The sequence below is a fragment of the Cryptomeria japonica genome, chromosome 11, assembly GCF_030272615.1.
Source record: "Cryptomeria japonica chromosome 11, Sugi_1.0, whole genome shotgun sequence".
NCBI lineage: Eukaryota > Viridiplantae > Streptophyta > Pinopsida > Cupressales > Cupressaceae > Cryptomeria > Cryptomeria japonica.
Genome location: NC_081415.1, coordinates 697,469,193 through 697,485,953, shown reverse-complemented (window position 1 = coordinate 697,485,953; position 16,761 = coordinate 697,469,193).

Below are 16,761 nucleotides of genomic sequence, written 5' to 3'. Positions count from 1 at the left end.
ACTGTGAGGGTGGATTGGAATAGTAGACTCGAGCAACATTGCTCACTGAGGTTTTTCCCATCTTGGGTTTTCCTCATACATGCTGGTGTTATGTGGTGTCTCCTTGCTTGTGTGTGTATTTGAGTTAGTCTTATCACTAATTGCTAAGTCTGCATTGGGTTTGATTCACAAACCAGTTTTGCTCACAAAGGAGAGCTAAAGGGAAAATTTTTGAGAACCAGTGATTCACCCCCTCCCCCTCTCAGTGGTGCATTGTCTCTAACAATTGGTATTAGAGCATAGGTTCCCAATTAGAATACTGTTATCCAACTTGGGTATATTTCGGCCTAAGGACACAATGGTTTGTTTAGTATCATTCTCTACTCCAGTTTTTGATGGCTCAATTTTTTCTATTTGGAGTTGCAGAATGGAAGTTTTTCTATCCTCTTTAGGATTTGATATATGGATGTCAGTAGTAGATGGTCTCCCAAGAAAGGTCAGTTTTCCTATCGGATTTGTAGAAGAAAGAAGAAACCAGTGCAATGAAGAAGCCATGAAGGCTATTCTTAATGGACTCACCAGTGATGTCTCTTCATAGGTGGACAGATGTAAAACAACAAAGAGCTTATGGGAAAGATTGAATAAGCTCTATGGAAATGAAGCCTCAACTGTACAACCTGTAATTGAAGCAATTATGAAAAATACCTCTCTTATTTATCTAGATGAGTAAGATAGATCTTCTAGTAACCGCAATAGTGAAGAAGAAGGAGCTCAACTCTTTGTGGCCCAAGAATCTGAAAGTGATTGGGCAATCACCTCTCCTCAACAAGATGTGTTGAGCAGTGATGATGATGAAGAAGAAGATATGGTAGATAGATCTAGCCATCAAGAGCCTTCTGATGATGAAGAAGTAGGAGAAGTTGACCTTGAAGGAGAGCTTGTAAATACATTTGAAGAACTTAATAGAGTTAAAAGAGAATTCAAGCTAATCAAGAATGTTGCTATTGTGGAGTAGAACCAGTTAGTCAAATGCCTTGAAGAATCAAAGAAATGCATCTTAGAGTTGAAGACTTAGGCAAAAGACACCAAGAAATGTCAGTCTGAAGATCTGGCCTCTCAGCTAGAGATAAAAGACAAAGAACTTCAGTGGCTGCTTAAAGAAAACAAAGGCCAGACCTCTCCAGTTAGAAATGTTCCTCTAAAAGAGGTTGACCTTACCACAACTGGTGTGGACCTGTAGACAAAAATGAAGTTTAATGCTACAAGAAGGCATATTCATATAGATCCCAGAGGTAAGGGGAAGATGGGAGAAGAAAACCTCACCGGAAGTAGGAAGATGAGGAAGCAGCAAAGGAGAACCTCCACTAGCAGAGGGCAAAGAAACGCTACCACCCACAGGGGGAAGCAAGTGTGGGAGAAGAAGAAGAAGAGATCAGATGAAAGAGGTGCTCAGAATGGACAACCAAGGGTCCATTCTCAAAAAGGGAAAGATGGGGATGCAAAACCGGCAAGATTTTCTCATGCGTGGCTAAATAAATATGTATGTCATATGTCGTCATTTACTAGTTACTATTTTACATGTAATTTTTATGGCCATAAGGAAAGGGAGTGTGGAATGAGATCTAGAAAGGATAATGTAGGATTTCATAGAAATCATGCTTATGGGAAAGGTGTACCCAGAAGTAAATACATGCATGGCCCCTCTCCCAGTTATGCAAAAATTGTTTGTCATAACTACAGTAGGTCTAGCCATAGAGAGTTTGAGTGTAGGAAGAGGAACCTGCTATCACATGGAGGCTAAAAAAATGACCATGTTCTACAGAAAAATGAAAACAAAGCATATGAAAGGAAGAAGCCTGCATGGAACCAAAAGAGATATGTCCCTGTAGGAGTAAGAGGTCCACTGGTTCCCATTGCTAGTCAAAGCAGCATGACCAGGAGAAGATGGTCAAACCAGTATAAAAAGAGATTCCCCAAATATGAAGTTGGGATGGATATTGTGTGCTACCATAGCACTATTTCCGATGGTAATGTAAAGACCAGAAAAGAAAGGAAACCTTGCTTCCAAGTTCAAAAGTGGGGAGAAGAATGAGATTAAGTAGGTATGGAGGAAGAAGACCATGGACCGGCTTTGTGTATTTAATGCACGAGTGATATCTCCTAAATTCTAAAGGAGATGCAGGATTGTAGGGGGAGTAGCACATCAAATTTATCATTCACCCCCTTAGTAATGAAGGCAACATGGAAAACCATGTTGTTTTCGGTATGGAGGAAGAAGATGACAAGTATGTATAGAAGTTGCCCCATCTACACACCTACTGATTAGTATCAGGATGTTATCAACATGAATGCAAAATAGGTTATGTAAGACAATGATGTTGGAAATCATTGCAATAACCCTGGTAGCATGGAATGTTGAGTTTATGGCTCAGGTGGTATTGTAAATGCCTTGAATGAGATATGTTGGCCATGTGGTTGATTATGTAGGCTTGCATGTTTTTGGGCTAACCAGTTTGTTTCATGGCATGGCAGTGTCACTGTCTGACATTGTGAAGATTTAGGATCATGTCATAAGGCTTGGTGGACAAAATGGAGCTGAAGGATCTTCAGGTAACCACGTATGCACAACTCAACCGGTATATGGTAAACAATGGAGTTCTAGTATTGGACCTAACTAGTAATGAGAACCTAAGTTGTATGACTCAGAAGGAGTTCAAGTGTTCAGGATGTAGTGCAAGCATGCCTAAACTGGCAAGGATACTGACTGCCCAAAACTGCAAGAGATAGAAATTGCAGAAGTGCTTCAGGTTGACCAGCAGGTGAGTAGTATTCACTGACACATCAACAATTGGTATCAGTCTTTCTGAAAATTGAGTTCCAATAGCATCAGACTTGCATATTGGTGTCAACTGATGGTTATGTTCCCCACCTCAAGTCCTGTGACCTGAGAAGATGTAAAAACTGGTGATAAGATAACAAGTGGCATCAAAGGAAGTGTTACATCCAATGAAGAAAAAGGGGGAGGAAAAATTTTTGTCAGTGACTGGTACATACAAAGAGAAATAATATCCTGATAGTGCCCTTTGTCATTGTGTCAAAGGGGGAGAAGAATTTTGTAATATGTCAAATACTACATGAGTTCACATAAATGCCAAAGGGGGAGATTGTTGGCATTGTGTTGTCATTGATGTCAACTGATATGGGATAACCATCAGTAGAAGATATGTATGTGCAATACTGATATGAAGGAGTACAGGATGTGATATCTTGGATATAACTTTGTGTTGCAGAACCCTGGTAAAGGTAAGAAAGATGACCTCAGAGGTTATCAATGCACAAGTTAGTGCCTGAATTGTGTGATGAGATAGAAAGGTGTTTAAGCGGTTATCTATGATATGAGGTTGTAGAACAACATGACTCCCACTGGATGAAGATGTAGTCCCCATGGGAAGCAATGTCTAACAATGAATGTGCTCACATTAGTTCACATGTACTTTCTTGAAGATATGCTTCTCACCAGGGAATTCATAGGAGCTTACGACAGAAAGAAGATGGTGTTACTCCACCAAGCAAGTGGAGCTTATCTCCTATTATGCATTAAGTGCATCATAGTTTGGAGAGATATGAGTGAAGAGGTAAAGGCAAGCACTTGAAGGATCACACTAGATCTACTGGTAAATTGAAGGAATGCCTTAAGTTCTTAAGATCAAGGTTATGCACTAGATTGAAATAATTAACACATGATTAAGATGTTTGTACAGAGGAAGTGTGAAGTGTTTGTCATCTTGACAAACTGGTAGCGGAGTAAACAACATCAATCAAGAAGAAAGGTTGAGTAGATGTAAACATAGGAATCCAAACTCACTAAAAGAAGATAGGAGTATTGTGAATATTGATGGCATGATGTCATCAAGAGTGATAAACAGTATATGAGTCCACCAGTTACATAAGAAAGGTACAGTTGTAGAAGATTTTCCATTTGTGGGAATGAGCATATTTTGGATTTATTAGTCTGGAGACCAATTTGAGAGTCCCATCGACAATTCAAGATGAGAGCAGATATGATAAGGTAATCGGTAAAATGGTTGAGACTGGAAGGGTTAGAAAACCGACAGAAGTAAGGAATTGGTAGGGTGGTTGGTCGATGATCCTACTTGGACTGACTTGAAGTGCCAAGCTGGCAGATAGTCTATATGGATGCCACATTGAGTTAGCATGGAAACCCCGCGTTTGGATAAAAACAGATTGTACATCGATAGGGTTGTTGCTAGGTTGGTCAACTTTAATGAAAAGTCACCCAAATCACAGGACATGTTGCAAAGCTATTGCAGGGGTTTGAGGATCAAGGTTTGGAGGACAACTATGAGACAACTAAGAGAAATTGAGAAGATCGAGATGATGAAGGAAACAACACGACGGACCTTTCATGATTGATGAAGGGATTAGCTATGAGGGTAAAAAGAAAGTTGCTAGAGATGGAAGGCGTGATCCAAGAGATGTGACTATGGTAGATTTGTGTGTTCAGATGTCAAAAATATCAGATCATGCAAGATCTGATTGGATTTGGTTTGCCTTGAGGATGGTAAGGAAACCCTAACCGCCTAGTTTTTGAATTGGTTTTTGGAGGTAAAACAATTCTATAAGTATATGATAGAAGAGGAAGAAGGGTGTTGTTTCTTTGAGGAATATTGTGTGATTTCTAGGTTGAAGACTTCTACAAGCAAGAAAAATAAGCCAAGTGCTCAACAAGCATCTATGAGAAGAGTGGGAGTGAGAGAGAATGGGGTTGAAACTTTCAATCGGTTGAAGGAAAGAACTGGTAGGGTTCATACTGGTAGAGCAGAAGTGAAGGATACTAAAGAGAGATAAACTGATAGTTCTTATCAGCAAAGAAGGAGCAGGTGAAGAGCAGTCAAGAAGTGAGTTGGTGAAGCAGAGAAGGTATCTCACCGATAGAACAAGATACATGTAATGGTTGCAAGATTCACTTGTGACAAGATAGAAACTTATATATTTGATATTTACTTTGTGAACACAAATTTGTAGCTCAGTGCATGGGTTGTAGCTCCTTGGGTTGGTGCCCTAAAGTCAGGATTTGGTGCTCCTTTGGGTTGTAGCCCATAAATTAGGTAGGGGTTGGTGCTCCTTGGGTTGGTGCCCTAAAATTTGTAACTAGGTTTTATTGTGAGGTTGGATTGGAGTAGTAGACTCTAGCAATGTTGCTCACTGAGGTTTTTACCATCTTTGATTTTCCTCATATATACTAGTGTTATGTGGTGTCTCCTTGTGTGTGTGTGTATTTGAGTTAGTCGCATCACTAACTGGTAAGTGTGCATTGGGTTTGATTCACAAACCGGTTTTTCTCACAAAGGAGAGCTGAAGGGAAAAGTTTTGAGAACCACTGATTCACCCCCTCCCCCTCTTAGTGGTGCATTGTGTCTAACAATTCATTCATTATATCCAGTCTAGTCTGACTTAGATATAACAAAACTCCAATCATAGACTTGTACCTTATAGGATTTATTGGTGCTGATGCATCTATCTTTGTCAATTTATCACTTGTAACCATAGGAGTACCAACCAGTTTAGAATTTTCCATACCAAATTGATGGTTTGATGAAAGAATAATGGTAGATTACTAAGAGGGGTGGGGGGTTGAATCAATAAACAAAAAAACTAATAATAACTTTCCAATCTCAATCTCAATCACACAAAGTAAACTTAGAAAATAAAATACCACTGTAAATACTCATAAGAAAATTTGGTTGACTGTTACAACAACTTAACAATAAACAACATTAAACTTGTAAACATCCAAATGCTTTATCATATGTCAACATATTTCATTTCTCAAAGCTTTCAGTTATCATGCCTTATCAGAATAGTTAAGAAGTTAATCAAACCAACCATAAGATCATAACCACAAAAACATTCACCACATGACACAAGTATTTTTGATGTGGAAACCCAAATAGGTAAAAACCATGGTGAGATGGGACTCATAAGATAATATATGAACTCTTCTAAAGTTCTCCCTGTTAGGAGCCAAGTTTGTTAAAGCTTTTACAAAAGTCCCATTAAGAATTGATCCTGCTAGGAATCACCCGATTAAGGGATTGACTACAAATGCCTTGTTAGAAGCAAATACCTTGTAAGGAGTAACCTCAATAGAGGATTTGAATATACAATCTAATGGATCACCTTGTTAGAGGATTTAACAACCAAGCTTGTTAGAGCTTACCCGGTTAGGGGATTTCAATTCTGTTGTAATTGTTAGAGAACAACAGGAGTTTGCTTGATTTGTGTGAATGGAATTACACTTGCTTGATCATATCCTCGTAAGCTCTTATCTACCTTTATTCAAACTGTAGACTCATTATCTGGTATGGCAACCCAACACTCAACTGATTTCTGCCAACTCTTTCCAACACTAAATAAAACAACTTCATTGACCTTAAATACAAATCAATGAGGTCGGTAACACAAAAAAACTTAATTCTCTCATAGAGATTACAAACAAGTCAGTACAAGTATGACCATTGGATTTCATAGTAATCTCTACACATCAATTAAGAAAACCTCAACTGCTCCTTCATTACCACTTCATCGAGCTCAGTAACTCATCACATGCTTTGCATTAGATGCAATACATTTTTCTCATTCCCTAGACAAACAAACATGCTAAAACAATTTGAACTTGTCTTCATATAGAGACCATACATGTCACCATCATTACCGCTCAACAGATCATAAATGAACATAACCAATTGAACAACCTTAATCGGTTAGGGTTTAACAAAAACAACTGGTGGGGTTTACTGATTACATTGCATAGATAGGATTTAACCTTTTACACCGGTTATTGGTTCAGCTCACAAACTTACATACTGGTTTACAATGTCCTTCAAAAAGCTCTTCCTACCGATTACAAGACAATATCAATAATATCAGCAATATCGTTACCAGATAATTGACATCAATGGCAACATAACATATCATTAATGTAATGTTCATGCAAATGCCAACAATCTCCTCCTTTGACATTTATGGAAATACAAATATTAACACCATGGATTGTTGCTAAGATTGTGAATAGGAATCTTGGTTGACATTAGCAAGTATTCACATGTTCTTTTTGTCTTTAGTCTATCACTGGTTTTCCTTCCTGTAATCACATAGTTCTTCTCCCCCTTTGATAGCAATACCAAATTGAAAGTAAAACATGTGGTGTCAAATTTGACTGTGCATCAGCAACATACTGCAACTTGATGCTCCCCCTATGAAATACATCCACTACTACACCAATCCTTGTAAAATTCTGCAAGTAGTTCAGGGACTGATGCAATCAACTTCATTCTCAACTAACCTCATGAAGGGGTACAACCTCTAGTTGACTTCTATGATGCTCAAATGTAGTCTTAGGTAGAGGTTTGGTAAAAATATTTGGAAGATGCTCCTTGGTAGAAACATTCTCTAAGATAACATCTTTGCTCTGCACTTTTTCCCTCAAGCAATAATACCTCAATTCAATGTGCTTGGTTCATGGAAATATTTATGGCACTTGTATTATCACATAAAATATTTATAGGTTCTGAAATCTTCATCTTAAAACCTTCCAAAATGTGCCTCATCCAAATAGCCTGTGTGTAATTCATATAAGCTACAACATACTCAGCTTCAATAGTAGATTGTGAAGTACAACTCTTCTTTTTACTACTCCATGAAACAAGGCTTCCTCCAAGAAAAAATGCTCCATCGGTTGTGCTTTTCCAATCATCAACATTTCCTACCCAGTCAACATCTATGTATACCTTTAAAGCAAAGTTTCCTCCATATGGATACCATAATCCATAGTCAACAGTACCTTTCATGTATCTAAAAATTCTCTTGGTTGCTATCAAATGTATTTCCTTAGGATTCTTCTGGAATCTAGCAACTATGCCAGCTACATGGGCTATGTCTATTCTTCTATGAACAACATAGTGCAATTTTTCAATCATTGACCTATATTCCTTCTCATCAATAGACTTAGATTCATCTTCCTTAGACAACTTGCAACTTCTAACCATTGGTGTCCCAATTGGTTTACAATCACTCATGCCAAATGTCTTCAAAACCTCTTTCACATATTTAGACTGTGTAATGAAAATACCATTCTTCATTTTCTGTATCTACAAGCCTATGAAAATTTTAATTTTCCCTACTAAAGACATTTCAAAGTCATTTTTCATTTCATCTGCAAAACTGTTGCTCATGACATCATTACCTCCAAATATAATATCATCAACAAATACTTCACAGACCAGTATTTCATCTCCTTCAGACCTGAGATATATATTACTATCATTACTGGTTCTTAGAAAGCCTATCTTCATCAAATGTGTATGAAGCCTTTTATACTATGCTCTGGGTGCCTACTTTAATCCATATAAAGCCTTATGCAATCTGCATACCATGTCTTTCTCATCAATCAAAGCATAACCATTTGGCTGCTCTATGTATATGTCATCTTCCAATATCCCATTCAAAAATGCAAACTTAACATCCATCTAATATAACTTGAACTTCTTATGGGCTGCAAATGCAAGTAAAGTTCTGACACCTTCCAGTCTTGCTACTGGTGCAAAAGTTTTTCCATAATCTTCTCCTTCTTCTTATGCATAACCCTTGCAAACCAATCTTTCCTTATTGCAAACTACAACCCCATCTTCATTCAACTTGTTCCTGTATACCCATTTAGTACCTATAACATTCTTATTTACTGGTAAGGGTACTAGGGTCCACAGGTTATTCTTCTCAATTTGATCTTATTCCTCCAACATAACTTTAACCCAATGATCATCACCAAATGCCTCCTTAGCAGTTCTTGGTTCAATGGTGGAGATCATGCAAGAATTCTCTCTGATTCTTCTTCTGGTTAGTACTCCAACATCCTTATCTCCAATAATCTATTTAGGATTGTGATTAAGTCTCACATATCTAGGAATAAAATGATCATTATCTTTAGGTTCAACTTCTTCATTATCATCATCTTCTTTTGAATTTATCTATTCTAGTTGAATAAGTGCATCAAAATTTTCTTTGCCGATTTCAGATTTCATAATTTCTGGTTCCAAAAACAAAATGTAAGTATCTTCATCCTTTTTCTCTGAACTGGTTCCTTCTAAGACTTCAGGAAATTCATCCACTCAAACATCAACACTCTCAACAATTCTCTATGTCCAGTTGTTAAAACATTTGTAGGCCTTACTCTTGGTGGAATAGCCAAGAAATATACCTTCATCACTTTTAGCCTCAAATTTGCTAATGTAATCACCTCTCTTAATAAAACATTTTCTTCTTAATATCCTAAAATAGCTAACATCAGGTGATCTTCCATACCAATATTCATAAGGAGTCTTTTCCTTACCTCTCTTTATCAGAACCCAATTCATTGTGTAGACAGTTGTGCTAACAACTTTTCTCTAGAAGGTTTTCGCTACACCACCTTGTATCAACATTGTCCTAGCAGCTATCATTTGATACCATTCACTTCACAATACCTAGTGAATTCCTTGGAAGTAAATTTACCACCTTGACATGTCCTCAGACATTTAATCTTCTTACCACTCTCTTTCTCAACTAAGGCCCTAAATGCCTTGAACTTACCAAAAGCTTTAGTCTTATCTTTCAAGAATGTGACCCACATCATCCTTGAGCAATCATTAGTGACAATCATGAAATATCTATCACCTTGAATTGTTTTTGTTCTTATTGGTCCACAAAGATCTGTATGAACCAAATCTAACAAGTGCTCCGCTGAAAAGGATTTGCTTTTGAAAGTTGAAGAAGTCATCTTTCCTAACTAACATTCTTTGCAAAGAGCATTAACCAGTTTGTCTAACTGAGGCAAACCTCTCACTATCTTGGACTTACACACTTTAATAATGTTATCAAAGTTTATATGACAAAATATCCTATGCCAAAGCCATCTATCATCTATTTTTGCAATAAAACAGTTGCTAACTTTAGAATTAAGGTGAAACAGGTTACCTTTAGTTTGTTTCCTAGTTGTAATCAATTCACCTTTGTTGTCAAAGATTTTGCACATACCATTTTTAAAATTCAGTGGGTATCCTTTGTCATTGAGTTGTACCACACTCAAAGGATTATTCTTTAGTCCTTCAACTTAGTAGACATCATCTTCACTACTCTTCCCATTAAGGGAAATAAATCCTTTACCTTTAACCATGCAGGGTGAGTTATTGCCAAATCTAACAACACCGCTATCAAATTCCTTTAAGGAAATAAATTTGCTCTGATCACTAGTCATATGATGTGAACAACCACTATCAATGATCCAATCATATGAGTTATCCATCTTGGATACTAATGCCTTCTAGTCTAATATCTCTTCCTTAATAGCTACAAACACAATATCTTCACTAGCATCACCATCAAATTCTTCATCAGTGATACCATTATCAATAGTAATAAGACAATCTCTTTTTCCTTTTCCCTTATACTTCTTGAATTTATCTCTCTTGTGTTCATTTTCACCATTAGGACAATTAGCCGCTATGTGACAAATCTTGTTGCATGCAAAACATTTTAAAGGTAATTTACCTCTATATTTACTAGTACCTCTAGGCAACCTTTTTGCCAAGAATGCTTACTGCTCCACTAAACTGTCTTCATCATCAGCATCTCTACTAGATCTAGATTGATAACCATGACTAGTATCTCTATTTTTTCTCACAGATGGGTTAAAAACATAAGCTCTAAATGCAGACTCAAATTTCTATACACTACCATCATAACTGTTTAATTCAAAAGCAGTAAGCTTGCCAATGATGGAGTCAAGAGTTACCTTAGTTTTGTTAATGGACTTCAGCTCCTGAATAGCTGCAACTCAGATAGCATAGACCAATAGCATGGTTCTCAGTACCTTACTGATCACTATGGTATCTTCCACTTTCCCTCCTGCACTTTTAATTTCACCCACTATCTCATTTATCCTTTGACCATACTTCTAGATATTCTCACCTTCAGTTGTCCTCATGTCATCAAACTTTCCTCTTAGACTCTCCTCTTTAGCAATCTTAACATGTTCATCACCTCTATAAATCTCTTCATTTTTTTTTCTATACCTCATATGCAGTTTCAAGACCATGAACATCTACATATCTAGCATCAGACAAGGAATTGATAATAGCCTCCAATGTTTGATGATTTTCTTTCTATTCTTTCTTTTGATCACCAACAAAATCCCAGTAGGTGCAATATACATAGTATCTACATGATCCCAATATTGACTTCCCAGACTCTTGATGTAAATTTTCATTTTAGCACTCCATATCTTATAGTTTTCTTTGTTGAACTTAGGACCTTCCTTCTTCATCATAATCTAGCAGATCTTTTCATCAAGCTGTTAGGCTTAGACCTTAGAGGACCTAAGATGCTCTGATACCAAATGATGGTATGATGAAAGAATAAGTATCTGGTAGATTACTAAGAGGGGGGGTGGATCAGTAAACAAAAAAACTAATAATAACTTTCCACTCTCAATCTCAATCACACAAAGTAAACTTAGAAAATGAAATACCACTGTAAATACTCATAATAAAATCTGATTGACTATTACAACAACTTAACAGTAAACAACATTAAACTTGTAAACATCCAAATGATTTATCATATGTTAATATATTCTATTTCTCAAAGCTTTTGGTTTTCATGCCTTATCAGAATAGTTAAGCAATTAATCAAATCAACCATAAGATCATAACCACAAAACATTCACCACATGACACAAGTATTTTTGGCATGGAAATCCAAATAGGTAAAAACCATAGTGAGATGGAACTCACAAGATAATATTTGAACTCTTCTGAAGTTTGCCCTGTTAGGAGCCAAGCCTGTTAAAGCTTTTACAAAATTCTTGTTAAGAACTAGTCCTATTAGGAATCACCCGGTTAAGGGATTGACTACAAATGCCTTGTTAGAAGAAAATACCCTGTAAGGAGTAACCTTAGTAGAGGATTTGAAAATCCAATCTAATGGATCACCTTGTTACAAGATTTAATAAGTAACCAAGCTTGTAAGAGCTTACCTGGTTATGGGATTTCAATTATGTTGTAATTTTTAGAGAACAATAGGAGTTTTCTTGATCTGTCTGAATATCACTACACTTGCTTGATTAGATCCTTTTAAGCTCCTATCTTCCTTTATTCAAACTACAGACTCATTATCCAGTTTGGTAACCACACACTCAATTGATTTGCCAACACTAAGCAAAACAACTTCATTGACCTTAAATACAAATCAATTAGGTCAGTAACACAACAAAAACCTAATTCTCTCATCGATATTACAAACAAGTCAGTACAAGTATGACCATTGGATTTCATAGAAATCTCTACATCAATTAAGAAAACCTCAACTGCTCCTTGATTTCTGCTTCATTGAGCTTAGTAACTCATCACGTGCTTTGCATTAGATGCAATACATTTTTCTCATTCCCTAGACAAACAAACATGCCAAATTTTTTTGAACTTGTCTTCATACAATTACCATATGTGTCACCATCATTACTACTCAACATCAGATCATAAACCAACATAACCAATTCAACAACCTTAATCAGTTAGGGTTTAACAAAAAAAACTGGTAGGGTTTACTGGTTACATTACATAGATAGGGTTTAACCTTTCACACTGGTTACCTATTCAACTCACAAACTTACATACCATCTTACAATGTCCTTCACAAAGCTCTTCCTACTGGTTACAAGACAATATCAACAATATCAGCAATATCTTTACTAGATAATTGACATCAATGACAACATAACGTATCATTAATATAATCTTCATGCAAATGCCAACAAAAATTTCTTCAAAAACTCCCAAACATACTAGTTTGATAGATGAAAATACCTTTATCAATCTGAGTAATCTGCAAACCTAAGAAAAATTTCATCTCCCCAATCATAGACATCTCAAATTCATTCTTCATATTATCAGAGAATTCCATACATAACTTATCCTCACCTCCAAAAATGATATCATCAACAAATACTTCCACAATCAATATGTCATCATGAGTGATCTTATAAAAAAAAATTACTATCAACATTACCTTTAGTGAAACTGAGCTTTAGAAGATATTTATCCAATCTTTCCTACCAAGCTCTAGGGGCTTGTTTCAATCCATATAAATCTTTCCTTAACCTGCAAACCATGTTTTTTTCATCTGAAAGTGAAAATCCATCAAGAAGCTCAATGTAAACTTCCTCTTCAATATCTCCATTTATAAATGCACACTTAACATTTATTTTATAAACCTTGTATTTCTTATGGACAACATAAGCAATAAATAATCTCATAGCTTCAATCCTAGCTACCAGAGAAAAAGTCTCATCATAATCAATTCCTTCCTTTTGAGAATATCCTTTATAAACCAATCTAGCCTTATTCCTCACAAATTTTCTATCTTCATTCAATTTATTCCTAAAAACCCATTTAGTCTCAATAACATTCTTATTTTTAGGCTATGGAACTAAAGTCCATGTATTATTCTTTTCTATCTGATCTAATTCCTCTTCCATAGCTTTTATCCAACATTCATCTTTACATGCTTCAATTACTAATGCCGGTTCAATTTGAGAAATTTAACATAGCCCATCAACTGCCAACCTTTTTCTTGTCATCACTCCTTTCTTCTATCTCTTTCCTCAAATCTTGAATTCCTTTCAGGACATCTAGATGAAAAATGACCTATCTTATTTGATGCGAAACATTTAAATGGTGAATTTACTTCATACTTACTTCCTGCCAGACCTTTAGGTACTCTTCTAGCAAATAAGGCTTCAAGTTGCTCAAACTCTTCATCTTCTTTCTTCATTTCCTCCAATTCCTTAGCATATAAGGCTTTCCAATCACTCTTGCTGGTAGATGATGTAGATGCATGAAAAGTAGGTTCAAATTTTACAACTCTAGAAGGACCAAATTCCTTAAGCTCAAAAGAGGATAACTTCCCAACCAAGGTATCCCAATTAATAGAGGTGTTTTCCATTGTTGTCAGCTCATTAATTGTATTGTCCTTCACCTTATAAGCCGATGGAAAATCTCTTAATACTTTAGAGACTATTTCATCTTCGCTCAGAGATCAACCACAACACTGAATTCTAGAACAATTTCATTAACTCTCTCCATAAAAGCAGTAATCCTTTCATCTTCTTCCATCTTCAGGTTCTCATATCTCACCCAGTAACATCAAGTTTAGCAATTTTAATAGTAGGGTCACCTTCATTTAGAGTCTCCAATTTATCCCATATAGCCTTTGTAGTTGATTTGTCAGTTAATCGCATAACTTGCTAATCAAAAAGTGCACACAAAAGGGCTTCTCTAGCTCTATAATCATTTTCAATGTTTATCCAAGGCTGCCCGAGGAGGATTTCCAGATGTTAGATTATGAGGTATATATCCTTTCTCATTGATGTCCTAAATATCCTTACAAAGACATCTCAGATGACTCTCTATCTGAATCTTCCATACTCTATAATTTGTTCCATCAAGCCTAGGAATTTCTCTCCAAAAAACAACTGTAGATGAACTTGAACTATTAGATGTCATATGATCTTCCTCAAGTGGTTAAGCTTCTACAAAGAGGACCAAGCTCTAATACCAATTATTAGACATCTCAAATAACCGATGAACAACTAAGAGGGGGGGGAGTGAATCAGTTGTTAAAAGATTATAGAACTTTAAGCATTAAAACCTTATTACTAGAATAGCGGATATAACAATGAAGTACAAATATAAACAACACAACATTTACCAACCATCCACAAAAAGATAACACCAAGATTTGTATGTGGAAAACCCGGTAAAGGGAAAAACCACAGTGGGAAGCCTACCCATAGTCAAAAAATACTTCTGCATTAAGTATGTGATTACAAAAGGAGGAGCCTGTTGGCATTATATGAACCGCCATGAAGACATAATGATATTGTATGTTGTCATTGATGTCAATATGGGACATAGTGTGAACCAGCACATGTGATAAGTGAAGAGAGAGGAACTAACATATGTATGAACCAGTTTATATGCCAAAGTGAAGTGGCATATTTGTTCAAGGTGAAATGGCATGTAGTTATGGGAACTGGCACATGGAAGCATTGTATGACTACCAGTTGGTAGGTAGCTTCCACTTCTGGGTTTCCGGTTGGAGTACCTCAAGTCTGTGTGACTTAATTGGTGATCTTTTGTCTGATGAGTTAGCAGTATGATGGAGGACATATCATGTTGCCACGTAAGCTTTGTGTGCATGAAGGATCTTGCATGAAGATGACTATTCCTATCTACCTTGGGAATGTGCGAAGTCTGTCAAATGGTGATAACGCGTGATGGGTTATCAGCCACCATGAAAATGATGGATAATGGATGATAGAGAATGTCTTGAGATGGATTCAAAATTGTTGCATTTAATGCAGTATGATTCAACGGTCAGGATCGAACCGTTTGAATTACTTAACCTAACAAGTTTAGGGTTTAGGATTTTGCCACTGACCTGTATGTTTCCTATAAGGTTGATGTTGGGTTTCTTTCTAAGGTTGTTGGCAAAAGTTGTGAGTGTGTATCCAAGGGAAGTGATACGTGATTCTTTCCAGACCAAAGGAGAGAAGAGATATCTGCAAAGTGAATGTGTAGAAGGTGAAGAGGAACCAAAACGGATCTGCATTCGCATTGAGTGCTATTAACAGATCATTGTAATTCCTATTGATCTCTAACCACTTCAATAGTTGTAAAATCCCCTAACAGGGTAGCCTTAACTGGCTTGATTCAAAATCCCTTAAAGCGAGTGGTCTTAACTGGCTCCCTTAACCAGGTAACTCAAGGCTAATGAGTTCTGAGAAGCTAAAGAAGCTTAGGAGATCCTTTCAGCTATTTAGTTCTTGAAATCCTCTAACAAGGTGACCGTACTGGGTTTAACCCTTAACCGGGTATCCCTTAACTAGATGATCCCTAATAGGATCAGTTCCTACTAGAACCTATTGTAATGTCCTTAACCAGACAAGGCTCCTAACAGAGTGGACTTCTAAAGAGTTCAAAAAGCAGCTTGTGGGTATTCATCCCCACCGTGGTTTTTCCCAGTTGGGTTTCCACGTGAAAAATATGTGTCTCATGTGAAATGCTTTTGTCTTGTGATGCTTTGTTTTATCTGTTAAGCACATGAAGGTTCTATGTTTTATGCCTGTCTATTAAATATATTGAACTCACTATTGTGAAGATCTAATGAATAAGTTTACCTACTTATGCATGAGAATATAATGATACTGTAGTATTGAGCTAAGAAGAAAGCTTATTGAGTGACTGGTTCATGACTGATTGAGTTGTACTGGATGTTACCGGTTGCACTCTAATTAACTGGTATCCCTGTTTGTCAGTCATTTGGAGTATTTGTTGTCAAGCTAGTTTTGGACTATATTTGTGTTTGTACTGATTCACCCCCCCCCTCTTAGTACCATTTTGGTACTAGTGGTTCATCATTGAGTTATCAATTGGTATCAGAGCACTCTAGGTCCTCTATATTGTAAGCTTAACCGCTTGAGGAAAAGATCCTAGTCAAATGATGAAGAGGGAAGGTCCAAAGTTTAACAAGGAAAATTTTGGTATATGGAAAGACAGGATGAAGATATTCATCAAAAGCATGGGTGTTCAACATTGGAGTTATGTTGAAAATGTATATGTTGTTCCTACTGGTACTCTCGCCGATGACCAAAAGAGAGAGATACAAGAA